Source organism: Gracilinanus agilis, chromosome 3, assembly GCF_016433145.1.
Source record: "Gracilinanus agilis isolate LMUSP501 chromosome 3, AgileGrace, whole genome shotgun sequence".
Lineage (NCBI taxonomy): Eukaryota > Metazoa > Chordata > Mammalia > Didelphimorphia > Didelphidae > Gracilinanus > Gracilinanus agilis.
The window spans coordinates 114686160-114701443 of record NC_058132.1 but is presented as its reverse complement, the minus strand read 5'-3'; the positions used below and the strand labels follow the sequence as shown (position 1 = coordinate 114701443).

Here is a 15284-nt window from a genome sequence, read left to right as displayed (position 1 = left end):
GCTAAAATGAGACGAACTAGCCTTCCTATGGCTCCGGTAGATGCACAGCTCCTTTTCTTACTATATGTTCTGTCTACATTGTACCTGTCACTGAGCTGTGCATGCGTCTTGGTAATGGTCCATCCACTAGCTGGAGTCTTTCCAGCATCTACGACCTTCTTGAATCTGGATGTGTTGCATGAGTTTAAAAATTGCTAAACTGCATGGATGTATGTTTCCAAAAGTGAATTATTTGGGGGAAAAGACTTCTACAAGATCACTTGAGTCAGTGTTCTGCGAGTTTGTGAACAGAAGCATGAATTGATTTACTACTCACACATCTGGCTTTGCTAACAACCTTGGGTTCTAAGACATTCCCTAATTGTGAAATGATATAGAAGCATAGAACTGAAGAAGTATCTCCCCAGCTGCAAGATGAACATAGTGTAGATAAAAGCAGACTTTTTTTTATTTTTGCCTTTTCTACTGGGACTGTGAGGATATCTATGTTCAGAGAAGACTTCAAAAGAGATAATACTGTGGAGCTTTTCCTACCAGCTTTTGAGTTTGTTTTCTCTTTAGTGGGTCTCTTCAGAATGGGGAACCATTTTCTCACATTCTATCATATAAACAATTCTCCATAACCACCAAGATACCTGAAACCACGTTTCTACAAGGGAAACTTCTAGAGGGGAGTCATCCCTATAATTCTCCTTCCGTTAAATCAAGGGTCCTTAGGCTTTTTGTGTGTCACAGACTTTTCTGGTGGTTTGATGAAGCAGCCTACGGACCTCATCTCAGGATAATGTTTTCAAAGGCATAAAACAAAACAACAAAAACTATATTGAAATAGTTTTCAAAATATTTTTTCAAATTCATGGACCCAATTTAAGTGTCTATCCTAGAAGATCCATGAGGTCACTCTTGTAACAACCCCAGGGATACAGCTTTGATTCTAGGCAGGTCCAAGATGACCTTAGTGATTCCTGCTCTTCAGATATCAAAATAGATTCCCACACCCAGTCTCCTTGCCCCATGGAAACATTAGAATTTCTAAAGATAGATCAAAATGTCACATGAGGTCATTCAGGTGGAGCCAAATTGAAGGACATATGAAGCATCTTTTATCATGTTAGTACAATAAGTTAGAAGCTGAATAGCTCTAAGGAAGGCTTAATGAAGTATATCACCAATAACTCGCCTAGAGAAATGCTACATAGTATAACTACCTACCAGTTTAATATAATAGCTCACTCCTTGCATGAGATTTACTAATACCTACTGACTCTTTGAGTGAATCAACTTGCCCTAGTCTCACCCTGACAAATCTAGCTTCCCAGAGTCAGACCACACATGGTTACACTTAAAGATTCTCAGAATCCTAGAAGTAACATTATTGAAGGAATATATTTCTTCTATTCACTATTCTTTTTCTTGAGACTCCATAATATATAATATTTTTCCTTTTCATAGAACTGGGAATTCATAATAATTAAACTTATAGGGACAGCTGGGTAGCTCAGTGGGTTGAGAGTCAGGCCTAAAGACAGGAGTTGCTAGGTTCAAAGCTGGCCTCAGACACTTCCCAGCTATGTGACCCTGGGCAAGTCACTTGACCCCCATTTCCCCCCCTTACCACTCTTCCACCTATGAACCAATACACAGAAGTTAAGGATTTTTAAAAAATAAACTTATAGATCTTTTAAAGTAACCATTTAGTTAGCAATAATTCAAAATAAATAAAAACATCATTGATTCTCATATATTAAATCAAATGTATATGTGTAACAAAATATATCTGAGTCCACATTTAATTTAGATTTATATGTTCCCAGCAATGTATTTAGCACCTGTAAGGGAAAGTGGGTACACACATACAGGAACCTCTCAGGGAAACACATGAGGGAACAAAATCCATGTGTTTATGATAATTTATATCTCTGAATTACAAGATTTGGTGTCAATAGCCCGTTTAGGAATATCTGTCAAAGAAATCTCCATCTCTTCTTCTTGTTGGTCCTCAATTCTCTTCAGTTGGGGAAATCCTCTTCTTTAAATTAACATTTGCAAGCTCCTTCAACTTACAATCTTTCTTAAATGAATGTTTAGAAAGTGTTTCCTCTGAAGAGCAGTTTCCTTTAAGTTAGAGAACTGAAAATCTTATCTGAGAATCTTTGAGTTATACAGTCCAATATAGCCAGTCTTTACTCATCCAGAAGATCCATGTCTGTTCAAAACTGAAATCCTAGGAACACAGCTCTTATTTACTCTTTAAGCCAGGAGAGCAAACTTAGCCAGCTCACTAGGACACAAAGCAGCTACAAAGCTCCCTCTATTTTTCTTTCTCAAACCAGAGGTAGAAACAAAGGGCAAATAGCTTCTTTTCTCTCCAACTCTAAGTTGTGCTGAAGGTCAATAGCTGTCACTGAGTCTTTTGGTCAATTACTAGGTTTGTACCCTGGTCAGTTTGATGGAAATGTTTGCAAGAGTCAAAGAAATACATCGGTGAGCATAGAATTTACTGAGAATCATTGTAATGATAACTTGGCAAAAAGGTCCATAGAACAAGCAGAACATCATTCTAGACTGAGGAGAGCCAGATACAATGGAACAAATTGGAATTGCCTTTCTGCTAGATGCTGTTTCCTGTTAACCTCTTATAAATACAGAAAATCCACAAGTGTACACGAAAAGGACTGAAGAAATGAGCAGTCTCCTTTTGTGCCAATGCTTTATCCCTACAAAACTTGCAACAATTCTTACCCTTTAATTCTAGAACTTCTTAGGTGGTGTCAATAGTACTCAATTCCAAGTAATACAGAAAAAATGTTAAGAACTACAGCATTAGACAAATATTTCAATATGTCACTGTTGTGCGAAACAGAAAAATTGAAAACCCAATGAAAAGCAATAAAAAGTAGTGTGAGAGGATGTATCTGTAAATGAAGCATATATTAGAAATTATACATTCTCTAAATCATTAAATAAAAGTAAAAACCAAAATTTAAGTTGGTACAAGAAGTCATGTCAGTAGAAAGAACAAAATAATGCAGCATCAATCAAAAACTTATTTTAAGGGCTTAAGAAGAAAAGAAACCAGAAGAGAGGGTGAGCATCCAAAGAAAAAGAATAAGAAAATTTTGTGCTCCTCTCTATGGTCAACAGAAGTATAAAACAATGAAAACACAAATTGGTTCAAGTGTGGAACAGATAGCTTGTACTCCTTAGTATAGCTCCTACCCTCAAAGAGCTTACTTTCTCCTGGAAGACAGAACATGGAAAGGGCTGAAGGAGGGAATCTATTGATAATCAATTTATATAATACTGAATCTGGATTATAAAATAAAAATGGGAAGGCAACAAATTATGTAGCAGAGTAATATAAATTGTTTAATAAGTAATTAAGGCTAATAGATTGCATAATAATAAATTAATTATCCAACACATCACTATCCAAATGGCCTTAAGGTTAGATCAATTCTAGTGTTCTAGTGTAACACCCCCTCATATTGGCATGGATCCCTGGTGAGTATCTGACCACTTGCTCCTATAAGTCCAAGGGGTAACCCTAAAGGATTCAAGTGTCTTTTCTATTATCAATCAGAAACTAGCAACACCCCAGTAGTTTGTAATTGCTTGTCTAGCTCATATCAATTAACCAGTGAGAGCACAATATTATCACCAGTAATTGGGGACATGGTCTTATTTCTACAAGCACACACAGGGTACATGGAAATATGAGACAAGATTAAAAAGTACATGTAGCAATGGAGAACTCATAGGTCCTAAGTGAATAAATGCCCTTTTTTCTCTCTTCTTGCAGTCCTCATGAAGTTCTTCTAAAGTATGGGCCAAAAAGGATCAAGGCCCCTTGTAGAATTCTGAATTGTATTTCTGTCTTCCCCAAAGAAAACAAGATATCTGAAACTACCTTTCTTCCACCTCTGTAGTTTTCCCTCTTTTGGCTCTTAGATGGATGCACTATTTGTTACTGATCTCTCACTGACAGAGCAAAAGAGAAGAAGGAAGTGATCTTCTCTCTGCATTCAATGTCCCCAACCCCATCCCCTACCTTCTGACACAAACTCAGAAGTTCTGCTCTCTTAAAGTGTTCTCAAAACTTGATTCTCAGTGCAGTTGCTGGAATGTTCCTGTTAGAATCTTCATGCCCAATATGCAAAGGCACAGGGCTATCTTATTCTTTTAACTTTTAACCAAGACATTTTATCATATGACTCTTCCAAAGGCTCTTTGCTCCTTCCCAGCTTGGACATTCATGCCTACTTTATATGTTATCAATTGATTCACTAGAAGTTTCTAAGGTTGGTTCATGGCTAATTTAGAGGTTTGACTGATTGGTTCTATAACTCAATCAAAATGGAATTCCTTTCTGTTAAAGATATCAAGGGTAGAATATCTTATTAGTTATGTTAATTGGGACCGGCAATACAAAATACTTGATACTTGGGAAAAATTATCAGTGGATGGGGGCAGCTGGGTAGCTCAGTGGATTGAGAGCCAGGCCTAGAGATGGGAGGTCAGGTCATAGGTTCAAATCTGACCTCAGATACTTCCCACATATGTGACCCTGGGCAAGTCACTTGACCCCCATTGTCTACCTTTACAACTCTTCTGCCTTGGAGCCAATACACAGTGTTGATTCCAAGAAGGAAGGTAAGGATTTAAAAAAAAATTATCAGTGGAGAAGATCTAAGTGAACAACAAAACCTACCCCTTTGATTATTAATATCCAGGAATATGTACATGCTGTGTCATTAAAGCCCCCCCAAAAAGAATAATTTGACCATCCAGTTAAGTGTTTACTAAGCATTTACCTTACGCAAGTCATTCCTCACACACCACACACACACACACACACACACACACACACACCACACACACACACACACACACACACACACACACACACACTTCTGTGGACCTTTTTCTTCATTTATAAAATGAAGATATTGCACTAAATTTGTCCATCACCCAAGTCCTTTCCAAGCTTTGCTATCCTGTGAAATAGCATTGTTCTATGTGTTATGGAGAATTTAGATAAAATATGATTATCTCTACCATGAAGATGTCCTTAGAGCTGTTGGAGAGAAAAAGACTCCCACCCAATAGGAGAAGGAGGACTAGTGATGGTGGTGGTGGCAGTGGTAACCACTCACATTTCTATAGCACCTTAACGTTTTCAAATTGCTTTCTTTACAATGACATTTGGGAGTCGAATTATCCCCACCTTACAGATTAAGAAACTGAGACTTAAAGAACTTAAGTGGCCTATGTTCCAGTTCTCTGTGGTCATGTTGAGTGGCTTTATACTGAGATGTACAAAGTGACAACACAATTAAAACCAAGGAGGAGAATTGAATTTAGTTATTTCAAATTGAAATCTAGTGTTCTTTCCTCTGTTGTTTCCATGTAAATGAAGCAATTAGAATTGTATCATACTTTCATACTTCCTTGCGTTATTCATTAACTTTTTATGTGCATATGCGTACATGGCTGGCCTCCTCAAGTAGACTGGGAGCTCCTTGGATGCAACCTTTGTCAATCCTGAGGGTATTGGTTTGTTCTAAGTAACAAGGGCTATAAAAATTTAATGATAGGAGATGGCAATACTGACCAGTCATTAGAATAAGCACTCAATGTGTGGATAACCCCAACACATGAAACCACATCCTCTAAATCAGTGGTTCCCAAAGTGGGAACTACCACCCCCTGGTGGGTGCTGCAGCGATCCAGGGGAGCAGGGATGACCACAGGTACATTTATCTTTCCTATTAATTGCTATTAAAATTTTTTAAAAATTAATTTCCATGGGGCTAAGTAAAATTTTTTTCTGGCAAGGGGACGGTATGCCAAAAAAGTTTGGGAACCACTGCTTTAAATGGAGAGAAGGGCCATAATCATAATCTCTTCTATGAGAGACATAGAAGTTTCTCAAATATCCCAATACACCACCATTCTCCCTCCCTCTGTTGTCGTAGTGCATCATATAATACATTACTAAGAATGGCCACAAGCCATAAAGTGAAGGTCTAAGGAAGGGCTGTGGCAAAAGGAAATTAACATCAAAGACTTTTTTTTTTCCACAAAAAAAGTAAAGGCAGATATATTCCTTAGTGTACTAGCCCATTCATGACTAGAACAGAATTTTCTATACTTTTAATTCCTCCAATAGCAGAAATCATTTTGCTACAATATTATCTAATAGCATAGTGGTCAAGAGTATGTTTTTCCAATGCTTTTCATGGGGTTGGGAGTGTTTGCAGCATTCTTCTTAGTCTATCTCTTGCCTAGAGGACTCAGAAAGCCATGTCCTCTCATTTGAATTGTGATTTTATGGAAATTTTAACAAGTGGACTCAGTTTTCCCCCACTAGTATATAAGCACCTTGAAAGAAGAGGCTTTGTTCTGTCATTAAAATCGTTTTCATTTCCCTTCCTAAAAGTCATGGTGTGGTGTTCCAATGTTCCAGTTTTATGGGTGACTTCCTTTGGGGGGCTTAGTGAACTATTCATAATGAGTCAATGCTGCTGGCAGACCCAGTAAGGTAATTCCCACTGGCCTTTATCAAGAACAGTACTCATTCCCAAAATTTGAATCTCTGCCCAGGAAGTTTACAAACAATTCTGTGATTATTTAGTTTGAAAAATGGTGTATAATATAAGCAATAAAATAAGCTGCCTTTTGTGCATTTTGTACTGTTTTCAGATTAATTTTCTAGAAATACTATTGAGAAGGAAAGAAATGATGAATCCCAAGTTGACTTAAAAGAATCCGTCAAATGGTCTGCACTACAATCAATTATGCAAAGGAATATTTTATGAGGCTATCAAAAACTGGAAGTGAGGCTAATGTTTCTCTGATTTAGAATTTAAATTACTGGCTTCATTAAATGCCACAAATAAAAACTGATTTCCTAATTCCCTTAGTTTGGTTTGCCAAGAGCATCATAAATTTCATGAGTAAATTCCTTTTGTGAGGTAATGCTAAATTACAGAGAAAGGCAGCCAGTTTGACATAATAGGGAGATAGGAGTTCAAGTCATATCTCTGATATTTCTTAGTTCCATAATAATTTAATTTCCTGGAGCCTTAAATTCCTCATCTGGAAAATTATGGTAATAATATCTGTAATAACTACCTCAATGAGTTGTTTTGAGGCTTAAATACCATACTGAATATTCAATGCCATATAAAGGACAACATAGGTATTTTGTAATGATGAGAGAAGGAAACAAGGTGACCCAGCAAAAGGAAGGATGCTCAGAAGAAGGATGTACTGATAAATTGTTTTTTTTTCTTTTCTTTTTTTAAACCCTTACCTGCCAATACACAGTGTTGATTCTAAGGTAAGGGTTTTTTTAATCTGGCTCTAGTCACATTCCTGATTTTATCCCCTTGAAGAACAATAATCATTTATTCTGTTTTGTCCCAAGCTACAACTAGGAACAAGGGAGAAAGTTGCAAATTAACTTGAAAAATAAAATAACTTTCTAATAATTATAACTTTCTAAAAGGAAATGAGCAAGAATATTTGCTCATAGTTTAGTTGACTATGGTAGAATGTAAATCCCTTGAAGGGAGGAAATATTTTTATTTTTTCTTTATATACCCAGCATTTAAAACAGTGCCTAGCAAGTAAAGATCAAGATGAAATAATGGTTGTAAGCAGGACAGAAGGAAAATCAAGTTAAATCATTGGTTGTATTAATAGAGTCATAATGCCCAGACTGAAGGAGATAACAATCTCATTTTACTCCTGGATCAGAACAATGCTGGAATTCTGGACTTTCTTCTGGGTCCCACATTTCAGGAAAGATTTTAACAAAACATATCATTTCCAGAATAGGTCATTCAGGATGATGAGAGGAATGGCAACAAAGTTGTATTGATTTACTTGTAGGAACTGGTGGTGTTTAGCTTGGACAAAAAAAAATCTTAGCTAGTGCATAATAGCTATTTTCCAGATATGAATGTCTGTCATGTAGAAATGAGATTGATATTATTCTATTGAGTTTCAGAGGGCAAAACTAAAAAAATCAGTAAAAATCACAGATATAAATAGATGCTCCATATAAGAAAAGATATTCTAACCTGGAATGAGTTGCTTTAGTAGATAGTGAATTCCCCCTCTAGGTAGTTCTTCAAGAAGAAATTAGATGGACACTGGTCAGAAATACTAGAGTGGATTCCTTTTTCAGATTCTTTTGGACAAGATGACCTCTAAGAGTAGCCTTTTCACTAGATTCTCTTCCTTTTACTCAATCAACTAATATTCATTAAGAATCTATATGTTTCAAGTACTATGCTAAGTGCTCCTCTCAAGGTGCTTACATTCTAGTGGGGAAAACTGGGTTCATTAGTTATTAATGTCAGAAATCAATTTAATTCAATTTGAAATCAGAAATCACTGTCAAGTTAAAGAACATGGCTTTCTGCTTCCTTTATGAAAGATAAAGAACAAGAAGAATGCTACAACCACCACCGCCCCAATCATTGTGTTGAAAAAATCATATTCTCTATTATTTTACTATGTTCAGATAGCCAATGAAACAATGATGAAATTACTTCTGCTCAGATAAGTCGTGCTGCCTGATGGATACATTCCAGAAAGTCAGTGAGTTAAATCGTTGTGTCCTTTATAACAAAGCTCCCTACTATCTCCCTTCATTTATGTTCTAGGGTTCATGGAAGGCAATAGAATCACAAGTAAAGGAAATAGGAAATGCTAGGTGGACACTTCCTAACTATGTGACACCAGGCAAGACACTTAACCCCATTTACCTGGCCTTGTCTATCTGTCTTAACATTGTTACTGTTAAAAATAATATTGACATAGATGAATATTAAAAGTATTAATAGTTTATTTAAAGCCATATTGGAAATTAAGGTCACACACCTGCTAAGATCTAAGTCAAGTAGGCCACCATTACCTTCTGCCCACCTGGCTGCTTTGTAGGAAAGAGACCATCTCTCAGTCACATCAGGAGTCTCTGTCTATGTAATCACAATTCCTCCATAAGAGGAATCGTGGGAAATGTAATTTCCAAGGCCCCTAAAAGTCCTCAGGAAGTTTATATTATATATCCAAATATTAAAGCTCAATGAACCCAAATTTCCACTAATACAAACTAAAACAGAAAGTAAAGGTTTAAAAAAAACAAGTAAAGGAAATGTATTTACATAAATGGGCTACATCTGCCATCTAGGATTCAATTATCTCATGTATAGACTCTACCCAGAACATTGTTGAGTTTTAATAATCATTCCCTATATGTTATTATTGATGAGCTAGAAATAGGGGAATATAGAAGAAACAATCCCTACCATCTGGACATGAACAATCTATTTAGGGAAGTAATATATATATATATATATATGTACATATATATATATATATATTCATTCAAATTTATCCTCTGAATTCCTACTACATGAATGAATGAATCACAAAAGCATGTATTAAATGTTTACTGTGTTCCAAGCATGGTGCTAGCTTAGGTAAATATATTTACTAGGGGTTGGGTAGGATACAAAAAACAGAGCTTATAAACTCTTTGGGGAAACAGAAACAAATGTAAAAATTTAAAGAATTTGCCAATGGTGCCATAAAACCTTTCAAAAGACATCATAAGGCTAGTGTGAGTTCCAAATGAAGAAGAGTTCAACCATAAACTGATATCTGGGAATCTACCTCTTTTTAAATCTCTGGTAAACATTCCTCTTCCCCAACCTATTTAGGGGAAATAATAGAAATAGACAGAACCAATTAAAAAGGACCAACCATGGTGTGCTTAGTTGCAAGCTGTCCTAGCTAGAGGGCCACATGAGACAGTAAAACTATCTCCTACTTCTCCTGATCTCTGTTTTTTACCTGCTCCCTAGATACAAACCTAAATACCTCATGCCATACTTTAGAATTCTAGAACATTATAAGAAAGCTTCTCCTAACTGGGAACTTTCTGCTCCCTGACTGGGAACTTTCCTGGAAAATCTCTTCTATAGTATATCCTTTCAATGAGATATCCTTTCAATAATAGTGACATTCTCTGGATTCAATTCAGTTCAATAAGTACTTATTAAGAACATGTGGGACATTGTGTTGGGCACTGATGATACAAAGACAGCAATGGAAAATCGTTCCCATCCTCAAGATGCTGTAATTGTACTGATTGACATCATCATGGTTAGTTCACCCTCATTAAACAGAGAATCCCATATTCTAACTCCTATATATTTGAAACAAACTCTGGCTCTAGAGCCTATAGATTTCCTTTTCTTCATTAGGTCAAGGAAAAAGGGAAAGAAGAAAGGAAATAATCATTAAATGCCTACCATGTACAAGGCACTGTTCTAGATCCTTTACAAATATTATTTCATTTCATCTTCACAACTTCCTTACCTATCATGAATCCCTTACATAAATTTTCTCCTACATCCTCAATTCTTTTCTCTTTGTCCCTCTATCTTCCACAGGCTTCCCTGACTCTCTCTGAATTCATTCCCCTTGCTTCTTCCTTTCCCAGAATGACTTCTCCATCCTTTCTACATCTATCGAAATCCCAAGTCTTCTCTGATCAGCTGGATATGCTCTACTTTTTCCTTCTCTTGTGTCCTAGAGTAGAAGTCCTTGAAATATTCTAGGTCATGGATCTCATTAATGACCTATTTAAATCTATGATCCCTTTCTAAGAATGTTTTTAAATTCATGAAGTAGAATGCAGAGGGAACTCAGCCATATCAAAATGCGGTGATAGATTTAAAAAAATAAAATAAAATGTCATGAGCCACAGATTAAGAAGCCTTGTCTTATACCATTTTTTGGCCTAGCCTACCATATGGAATTTGTTATTTATTACAGGAACATAGGTTCATTGGTTTGAAGGGTCACAGATTTAGAACTTTAAGGGGCTACAGTGGTCATTGCGTCCAATTTATTTTTTACAAATATTTACAAATTCCACTGAGGATTGGACTCAAGCAAGCCCTTGAGTGACTTGCTCAAGGTCACACATATTGTAATTAGAAAAGCAAAGATTCAAATCTAAGTCTTCTGATTCTAAATCGAATGTTCTTAACCACTGCCTCCACCACATTGCTTCCCCAACTAATAGACAGGGAAGCCTAATCTGATTTTATCAAATAGGGTCAGTTGCTGACTGTCATGGGTTCCTTTCAAATCCCCTCCCCTACAAATATCTCAAGATTTTGATAATTTCCAACTGCCTGCTATGAATACATGAATGAATGAACAAAAACATTTACTAAGTACTTACTATGAGAAAAACTTAGAGAAAAGCATTTCTAGTGCATGAAGGGCCAACCTTGAATTCAGAATGGCTGGGTTTTAGTGCTTCTGAAATATACCAGCTATTAAAGAGCAGAGAGAGCTCTTTTTGGAGCCAGGATACATACTAATTATTCAGCCTTAGTCACATGGCCTCACAGTGCTCTAGGCAATTTTATATATAATAAATATACATATATTTTTCAGTTAAAGTGTTAACTTGCATAAAGGGAGTTTTCTCACAAAACATCCAGTCCTTGCTCTTATATTTAATGAGAAGCAATGTGGTATGGCAGATATAGATCCAACCTTGGAAATTAAAAAGAGATAGTCTTAAGTTATACCTCTAAAAAGACTGGGCAAGTCACTTAATCTCTTAGCGCTTCAGACACCTCACTGAGATGATAAATTACATAGAAGATGCTTATGTTATTTGCTAGACTCAGTGATTCCCAAAGTGGGCGCTACCACACCCTGGTGGGTGCTGCAGCTATCCAGGGAGGCTATGATGGCCACGGGTGCATTTATCTTTCCTATTAATTGCTATTAAAATTTTTAAAAATAATTTCCAGGGGGCTAAGTAATATTTTTTCTGGAAAGGGGGCAGAAGGCCAAAAAAGTTTGGGAACCACTGTGAAGTTCCTCATTCACAACTTCTAAGAGTAGGCTTGTAAATGTTTAACAATTGGCTAGGAGAATAGGGTTGGAGAAGGGCTAAATGTACTTATGACACATTTAAATGTAATCTGTGTTATTAGTATCAGCCATCACATTTAGTTAATTAACAAAATAAATCAAGCCCTGATTTGTAATGATTTCTAAAATACAAATAATCATAAATAAATAAATGAGAACTTAACAATCCACTCTTGAGATAAGGTTACAGCACACCTCCGGACGCCTCTTAAATGGATGAACTAACAGATCTGGTCTATGTAGACACATGCATAATATACTTATATGTCTATGTATTGTCTCCACTGATAAAATGTAAGCTCCTTGAGGGCAGGGATTAATGCATTTTTTAACTTTTCTCCTCCCTGCCCCACTCTTTAGCATGGTTCCTGGCACATAGTTGACATACATAAATTTGAGTTGATTCAGGTATCTGCCAACACAGAGAGTTGCTTGATTGTGTGATGTGTTATGGAAATAACAAGTTTTTGGCAAAGCCAAGAAACAAATCTTTCCTCTTAAATTCAAATCTGAAGATAGATGAAAAGCTCAATATGTAGGTTTCCATCCATTATATCCAATAAAAATATTTGATAAGCTCATGAGATGCTTAAAAGCATGCTTTGTGATTTAAAATTCCTTGCTTTCCCAGTGCTATAACCAAACATGCAAATGTTCCTGGATCCCATGACCAAGTGAGCTTCTTATTGACTGCCCATATACATTCTGAACAATGAACTGCCTAGAGTTTATAAGTCAGAAATAACTACTAATCTCTCACACAGCTGGGAAATATTTATCCAAAGAGTATTATTAAGGCCATCTCTCTCCCCAACAACATATATTGCCCCCTAACACCTAATCACTCTGAGTCAAATAAAAATAAAGAGGATTAAGGTTCCGGGTTAAGATGGCAGCAGAGTAAGAAGCAGCTCTTAACCTCTCCTGACCGAAACACACAAAACCACCGCAAGGGGACATAAAAACAAGTCCAGACGAACGGAGGAACCCCACAACAGGGCACAGCGTGGAAGGTACGTGGAATCGAGGCATTTCCATGCTATAAAGGGGTGAAACAGCTCTCACTAAATCACGGGCTGAGCAACCACCCCACCCCCACCCCCTCCACACACAACACCTATAGCGCCAAAGCCAGCTAAAAAGAAAAAGAGCACGTTTGGGGCACCCATTGAGTCATTGGCAGCTCCGGGGCCTGTTCCTCAGAGCAGCAAGATTTAGGACCCCAAAAAGCTAACGAATGCACACAAAATTTGAGCGCGGAAGCAGGACACCGAGAGCGGATGCAGGGTGCAGAGCGCGGGCTCAGAGTGCAGGCACAGGAGGCATGGGTGGAGGCAGACACAGCCATGAGCTAAAGCTCTGAAACCCAGAGTGGGGAACCAGTGCAGACGGGTATACGACTGTGGAAGCAGCGCCCTGAGACTTGTAAAGAAACCTCCAGCAGACAATCAAGTAAGGGGGTCCACCAGGGGGCTTAACCGCAGACAGACCCTGAGCGCAAGGATAAACCTGAGAAGCTGCTGGGCTAATGATGGCTACCCAGACTCAGGAAGTTAAGAAGAGAAAGATTAACAACAAGAAAAAGAAGTCTTTAACACTTGATAACTTTTACACAGAGAAAATCCAGACAACCAAGCAAACAGAGGAGGAGAACAAACAAGCATCCAGACCGTCCTCAAATAAGGAAAACTCCTCACAAGCTATGGAAGAGTTCAAAACTGAGATTTTGAGGAAAATGGAAGAGATCTGGCAAGAAAATAATTGTTTAAAAGGTAGAATCTTGCAATTGGAAAGTGAGGCTCAGAAACCAAATGAACTGATAAGCAAATTGAACACCAGAAATGACCAGATTGAAAAGGAATACCAGAAGATTATGGCTGAAAACCAGAAGATTATGGCTGAAAACCAGAAGATTATAGCCGAAAACCAGAAGATTACAGCCAAAAACCAGAAAATTACAGCCGAAAATCAAAAGATCATAGCCGAAAACCGAAAGATTATAGCTGAAAATCAATCCCTAAAGGCTAAAATTGAGCAAGTAGAAGCTAATGATCTCTCAAGACAAGAACAAATAAAACAAAGTCAAAAGGCTGAAAAAATAGAAGGAAACATGAAATATCTCAATGCGAGAGTGACAGACCAAGAAAACTGGTCTAGAAGAGACAATTTGAGAATAATTGGTCTTCCAGAAAAACCAGAAATTAATAGAAACCTGGACTCCATACTAACAGAAATAATTCAGCAAAATTGCCCTGAATTCCTACAACAAGAGGGCAATATAGACATTGAAAGGATTCATAGAACACCTGCGACATTCGATCAAGAAAAGAAAACACCAAGAAATATCATTGCAAAATTCAAGAGTTTCAAAGCAAAAGAAAAAATCTTACAAGAAGCCAGAAAGAAACAATTCAAATATCAAGGAGCACCAATCAGGATCACACAGGATCTGGCAGCCTCAACGCTAAAAGATCACAAGGCTTGGAATACGATATTCAGAAAGGCAAGAGAGCTGGGCCTGCAACCACGCATCAACTACCCATCAAAATTGACTATATATTTCCAGGGGAAAGTATGGGCATTCAACAAAATTGAAGAATTCCAGGTATTTGCACAGAAAAGACCAGGGCTAAATGGAAAGTTTGATATCCAACCACAAAAATGGTTGAGAGAAACATGAAAAGGTAAATAAGATACAGAGGGGAAAGAAAGAAAACTTATAATTTTTAAATTTGCCTTTTTAAGGGCCTCAGTGAGATCTAATTATCTGTATTCCTATGTAGAGAAATGTTATGTATAATTCTCTGTAGTGAACTCTATTCACTATTATAATATTCACTATTATAGTAATCAGAAGAATAATTAACAGGGTGAGGGTGGAACACTAAATAATCTAAGATGGCATGGGGGATGGGAAAGAGGGGGTGAATAGCAGGGGACACCAAGAGAAACTTGAGTGAATAAGAAAATAGGATATTCTATTACACACAAAGAGGGCATGGGAGGGAGAGGGGACAAATACTATTATAAGAAGGAGAGGAAGAGAGCATTAAGAGGTAATAATCAAACCTTACTCTTAGTGTAATCAACCCGGAGAGGGAAGAGTAGCTATACTATCCATTGGGACATAAAACTCTTATCTAACCCTTCCGGGAAAGTTAGAAGGGATAAACCAAGGGGAGCAGGAGAGTGGGGAGGTCAAAAAAAGGGAGGGGAGAAGGGGGAGGGAATTCATAAGGCCTTTAAAAACAAAAAGGGGGGAAAAATAAGGGAGGGAGTAGAAAGGGAAGTTAATCAAGGGAGGG

The 15284-nt window shown here is 37.2% G+C and overlaps 1 protein-coding gene across 1 annotated transcript in view; it reads left to right on the top strand.

The window, feature by feature from the left end:
• Positions 1-15284, top strand: part of GRM5 (glutamate metabotropic receptor 5) — a 620904-nt gene that overhangs the window by 576983 nt on the left and 28637 nt on the right. The window lies entirely within an intron of this gene.